At 48.1% G+C, this 6,518-nt stretch overlaps 1 pseudogene; it reads right to left on the bottom strand.

Annotated features, from left to right (window-relative positions):
- Nucleotides 1–2,670: 2,670 nt before the first annotated feature.
- LOC116873081 lies at nt 2,671–5,958 on the bottom strand (annotated as a pseudogene).
- Between the last annotated feature and the right edge of the window lie 560 nt (nt 5,959–6,518).

Raw genomic sequence — 6,518 nt, 5'->3', positions numbered from 1 at the left:
AATGATACCATGGGACAGGCTGTGCCTGGGCCTGCACTTGTGCTTTCTGCTGAGTTTTCTCAAACTTGGTTGGGGAGGGAAAGGGCTGCTGAGGACAGGTGCTGCCTATTGCATGCCGACGCCCCATTCTCTCCTCTTGGAACTTCCCAACAGCTGTCATGATTTTCTGAGCTTAGGGCGTCCTGGTAAAGGCAGCTCTACCTTTAAGCAGCCCCCTTCTTTCCACAGATGATAGGGGACTGGGCTTCTCCTGGGAGTTTTCTTGCCTTTTGCATTTTATCCCAGGAGTAAGCCATTGCAAAAAGCCTTCATTTTTTTTTTTTTTTACTGAAAAGGCTTTAAGGAGGAGGCTGACCCTTCTGTGACAGGGTCTGGGAAGGCTGGCTTCCCAGCTTTACCTTCCATACCGAGTCCTGAGTAGGGAACCTCTTCCTCGATGCCACATCTTCAGTAGGGAAACTGTCTGTTCTCGGTTGGGATGTTCCCAGTCCTGCATCCCCTCCACCAAGCTCTTGTGCCTTGGAACCCGGAGGCCCCATGATCTTTGCAGCAGGTGGGCGATTCTTATTCTGGCACTTCCTTAAGACATGCTTAGGGACCCAGGGCTCCTGTTGTTGTTCCTTAATTCATTCTTAGGGACCCAGGGCTCCTGCTGTTGTGCATAGTAATTCCTGTGTCCTCTGGATGGACACGCAACACCTGCGAAGCTCTCGTGTCCCCGAGGGAGACATCGTGGGAATGAGTCATTGAAGCTTTGTAAGTCAAATGATCTGAGGCAGGGGGCAGGCCAGTGTATTGGGCTTGGGCCTGGTCATGCTCCCTGTCCTCCAGCGTAAGCCTTAACTCATGCAAGACTTGTTCTTTGAGATTCAATGATTACGATCATGCGGAATTCGTATGCTTGGCGGGATTGTGGTTTTGACTTGATGCTCATTCCCCTGTATAATTTGGGAGCTAACTGTCTTGTTGGTTGTCAAGATGCTAGGTTGTGATTGACGTGTATGAAATTCCTTGGTTCTGAATATCTCCCTGGACTCTGTGGGCACAACATAGGTTCTGGATTCTTCATCTTTATGCTTTGTTTTCCTTCTCTTCTACCACCTGAATTTGCACTCCTACCCTTTGGCTCACGTCTGAATGCACCTTGCCTTGTAGGCAGCCTTGGGGACCATCTGTTGCCTATGGTGTCATGCCTGACAGATGTAAGAGTCTGGCTGCCATCCTTAGTTTTCAGCACATCCTCTGCCAACTGATGCTTGATATTACAGGGTGGTGGTCTCAGAATTCTCTGTTCTTCCTTGCCCAGAGTTGAGGTGGCAGGGAGAGGATGATCCAGGATGGGAGCTGAATTTGCTGTTCCTGCTTTGTCTCCATAGAGAGATTTCAAACTTCCATCAAGGGAGTTGAAGCTCCCAGGTTTAGAATTTGCTGTAGAAATCACATTGGTTGAGGAGGAAAGGCTAGAATGGGATGTGGACTCTCTCAATTTAAAGAGATAATTGATTCAAGGACCCTAGGGGGAAGGCCCCAAGTCACCTGCTTATGAAATCTTTAAATATGGGCTTCCAGCTTCTGTTCTGCACTAGGTTCAACCAAGGGAAGCTCTTGGAAGGTATTCAGGGAGTCGTCCTCAACCTCTGATGGTGGCAAACTTCTCTGTTTTCAGTCTGGCAAACTTCTCAGAAAGAAGTGATGTCTGCTTGATAGTATGCCATGAATTATGCACTGTCCCAGGCAACTGACCCTCATTGATTTCCTCAGAATTTCTGCATAATTGTATCTTCAGGGCATTTTCAGTTGTCTCTGACCCATAGTCTCCACAGACACCATGGAGTTTTTCACTGCTGGGCTCCTAAGTTCTTAGAATCATACCCCATTTCATTATCTGAAGAGCTAACTGGGTCACTCAACAGTTAATCTTTTGGGCCATTCTCGGGGTTTTGTCCCTGATCCTTCTTCAGGTCATCATTTTCCTTCTCCAGACTTTTGTCCTTCTCCAAATCATTAGTATCCTTCTCCAGGTCAACTTTGTACTTTGCCAGGTCACTGTCCTCTAGCTGAAGCATTTCTGGGTCCTTCACATACACACTTTTAGAGACACTCAATATGATCTCACTCTTATTAGAGATCCCTGAGCATCCACGATGGTGCTGAGACTCAGGTAGCTGTGGAAGAGTACTCGGACCATTCATCATTGGGAGAGACTCATAGATCCTGTGGGGGCAGGCCTCATGGGTGTTGGATGAGCCTCTTTTGAAGATGACTCTCGTTTTTTCTGAATCTCGTCACTGAGAGGAAACTGTGCATGAGGGATAGAGATAGCAGCATGGGCCTGGGAGGCCCAGGGTTTGGGAGAATGTTTAGGAGCTGAAGGATGGTAATCCTCTTGGGATCTTTGGACAATAGTGAGTAAACCCCACACACGTTCCTGCACCTTGTGTAACACGTTCCATTCCAGATGTTGCATTTTAGTTGACATGAGACTCTCAGATTCATTCTGAGGTATGTGAAAACACTCCACAGGTCTTGATGTTGGGTAGAGGACCAGATGGCAGGAATGGGAGTGATGATTTAAGGTGGGTCTGGGCCTGGACATGAGGGATAGGTTGGGGCTGGATTTGAGGCAGGAGTTGATGTGGGTTCTCAGGCAAGGATGAGGTGGATGAGGAACTACTGGGGATTCCTGCTCTGGGGAGGCATTCGAGATGTTATCTGAGGCATCAGCAGTAGGGAAGAAGGACTCACTATGCTGAGTTTAGAGACCCCAGAAGAACTGGATATGGGGGTTTGCTGTGAATGGCCCTCCTCCAAGGTTGCAGGGTATGGGCACTGCTGCTGTATATGCAGCTCCTTTGATTGGTCTTTGCTGCTCCGGAAAGGAAGGGAGGATGCCAAATCATGCGTATCAACAATTGTTTGCTTTGGAAAAGAACCCTTTGTTTCCTCCACCTGAGGAAATCCCACCTCTTTTGGACTTGTTTCTCTAGAAGTGCCAGGGCATCAGGGCTGAGAAGTGAGAGGTTCCCAGGCTCTACAAGGTTGGCTGCAGGGTCTCCCCTGGAAGAAGCCTCTGAAGAATGGAGGGCCAGAAATTCTTGATGGATATCACGTGGAGCCAGGGTTGAAGGGAAGAAGTCTTTGGCATGAGTTTGCCACCAAGGGAGGTCTAAAATTGACAAGCTGGAGAGGTCAATGCCTGTGATTGCTGGGACATAAGTAGACAACCCACCAGAGCTCTGTGGGGGTGAGCTCTTTGAAACAGGCTTTCTTGAGATGGAAATCGGTTTAGATTGAGTCACAGTTAAATTGCAGTCTGGCGGTGGTGAAGCAGACCAGGTTGGTCATTAGTGATGATGAACAAAGGTCTCAGTGGGGTTCACCCTCTGGGACAACTCTGGTAAGGGGTTGACATCTTGGGAAAGGGTAGGGTCCAGAGAGAAGATGGTATTTAGAGACACTGTCTGTTTGGACACTATGGCCCACTATATGGACATGATGGGGTGGGACAGGAGGAAAGGCAGGGGGCTGGGCTTGGAAATGGTCCATTGGGAATTTGGAATCCAAGGGAGGAAAGGGCTCTGGTAGCAAAGGATCACCCAGTGGTGAGGGTGGAAAAAAATCAGTGGTGGGGATCGCTGGGTTAGGTGAGAAGATGGAGGCAGGTGGTGGGGAAGGCGCAGGCAGTGAAGCTGGTATTAGCTCTCCTGGAGGGACTGCTGAGAATTCAGGGGAGAGAGTGAACAATGAAGAAGCCACAGGAGCCGTGGAAGCCAAGGGAGTAGAATCTTCCAGGTCCGTAGGAACAGCAGTTGATTGATCTCTGCAGTTGTACTATTGCATACCTCACAGGAGGGGTCTGGACATAACAGTTGATGAAACTGGATGGTATCATAATGCCGGCCGAGGGGCCTGCAGGAGACAGGAGGTACAAAACTGCAGCCAGGACCAGAACAAGGGGAGGAGACCATGCAGGCCTGACAAGGGAGGGGCTACCTGAAGCCTGATGCCCCTTCACAATGCCCCACCTTTATGACTTGACAGTGTACTCAGCAACCTTCACCCCAATATCTGTTCCTAAGGCAACCCCCTCCCATGGCTATGACAGACTGCAGTGAATCCTGCAATTGCATAAAATGTGCCCTAAGAGGCAACAGGAGAGAGGGGAAAGACTGGTCACCTTCTTAAACAGAGATCAGCTTCCGGGTCTCCTCCACTTCCCGTTGGTACCATCTGTCATCTGGGGAAACAGGAGAATGAGTTATATAGTGAAAGTAGAAACATAGGTATTAATACAGGATTCCCCTTATGGGACAGCCTTGGGATGTTAGACTCTGGAAGCCCCAATAATCAATAGATGAGGGCAAATGGCCAATGATGTGAAACTGGTTAGTAATCTTGCTTCCTGTATAAAGTACTTTCATGTAAATTATCCCATGTGATGATCAGACCACCTCTGTGAAGCAGAGAGGTCAGGGAAGACTCCTGAGTATCCATGATGTCACAGAGTTTTCACAAAGTCAGAAGTCCTGATTCTTGTCATCTCTCACGGCCACCTATTGGGCAGCACTCATTGTCCAGATCCAGCACTGCTTCATGCTCAGTAATGGTCAGAGCAGGGAATCTGAGAAGGGTTTTGCACTCTGGCTGCATTTCCATGAGCCTCTCCTCTGAGGCCTCTGTTTTCTGTGGGGGAATGTACCTAGTGGCTCGCATCCTCAGAGATCATGGACTGGGCCCTCATGGAGAGGACAGCAAGGATCAGCCTTGGAGAGCTCAGGTGGAATAGGCAGAACCTTACCTTCCAGAGTCCCACCTTTCCTCCTCCTCTTGGCTCTGCCCTGACGCTAGAAGAAAAGTGAAAAGAGTGAGGGGGGTTGGGACCCATGTCTTACTCTTCTCTCGGAAATGGAAGCATTCTTTATCCAAGAATTCTAGAACTTTAATAGAACTTTGTGTTCCTTGCTCTTTTCAGTTTTTAAGGTGATAAAATGTTGTCAATATTTACTTCTTTGAAAAACTCAGGGAATGACTTTCTCTGGGAGGCCCCACTTCGTATTCCCAGTCAGAAGTCCTTTTTTCAATGAGAACATCAAAAATGAAGCCCAACAGTCACATCTGTGCTGCCTCAGGTAGGACCCCGTATCCTAGGTCATAGCTCAGACCCCACTGTCTTCTCAGAGGCTGAGCAGTGTTTTCCTGATCAGCCCAGCATGAAGGAAGGCTTGATCGAGTGATGCTGGACATGGGAATGTGACTCGATAGGATCAAGTGCTGGGAAACTTTGTTCTCTTACAGAGACCTTATCCTCTCAAAATTACCCAATCCAAGACTACAGATTCCCTGTGTTTGGGATTTTATCCAAGGATTTTATCCAGTGCCATATCCATATAGACTGTAGTTTCAAGTAGAAACCTTAGTCCTTTCTTAACCCTTACCCCTGTCAGGCCTCTTTTCCTAGAGGAGTGAATGTCTCTTCTCTTAAGACTTCCCGTTTTAGGTGTTTCTCCCACTCTACCAAACTCCTTTTAAAACCTGGGATTAGGGTCCCTGGATGGCTCAGTTGGTTAAGTGTCTGCCTTGGGCTCAGGTCAGGATTCCAGGGTCTTGGGATCTAGCCCCTGCTTAGCTCTCCCTCTGCCCCTCTACCCCACTTGTGCTCTCTTGCTTTCTCTTAAATAAAATCTCTTAAAAAAAAAGAATAAAATTTGGGATTAGAAATGGAAATCGTAACATTCTGTGTTGAAGGCTCCCCCGAGGATTCCTTACCTTTTGGGTGGGTTTGGTTTTCCAACTTGGAAATGGAATCCCCACCAGGTAGCACAGGAATAGAAGGAGGAATCCCAACCCACACAGGAAGGTGAAGTTGGGATCAATCTCCAAGCATGTTGAGCCAAAGTTCAGACATGGTTTGGTATCGCTATTCAGAAATGAGAGAACATTCCAGTCTTCAAACTCCATAGACTGAATCACAAGACAGCCTATAATGTGCACACGCTGAATATTTATCCTCCCCAGGCTTACATCTCAGAGCACTGTCACAGAGTTTCTGAGGGCGGGGGAGGTGACAGTTGACAAAACAAGGTGTGTCCACAGCCCCTCTCCCACCCTCTAGCTCAGAAGACCCCTCCAACCCTCCTAGGTCCTTCAGGTCTGCCATCTTATTGTCCTACTCCTTTTCATCATTTATGAAACTTACGAAATTTTCTGTTTGTTCCATGTATAATTCATATATTACTTGGGTCTTCGTTTACTGTTTGAGACATTGACTTGGGTCTTACCAGTTCTGTGCCTTGAAAGTCTGTAAGACTACTTGGAATTTTTGCTCGTACCCTGACATTTACATTCAGGGTCACATATGTCCTCAGATCCATCTTTCATATAGAATGTGTTTGCCTGGGGGGTGCCTGGGTTGCTCAGTGGGTTAAAGCCTCTGCCTTCGGCTCAGGTCATGATCTCAGGGTCCTGGGATCAAGCTCCACATCAGGCTCCCTGCTCCATGGGGAGCCTGCCTCCCCTAC

The sequence above is a fragment of the Lontra canadensis genome, unplaced genomic scaffold (assembly GCF_010015895.1).
Source record: "Lontra canadensis isolate GAN:19392208 unplaced genomic scaffold, GSC_riverotter_1.0 scaffold31, whole genome shotgun sequence".
NCBI classification, from domain to species: Eukaryota; Metazoa; Chordata; class Mammalia; order Carnivora; family Mustelidae; genus Lontra; species Lontra canadensis.
Note: the sequence above shows the minus strand (reverse complement) of the source record. Positions and strands in the feature narration are given on the sequence as shown.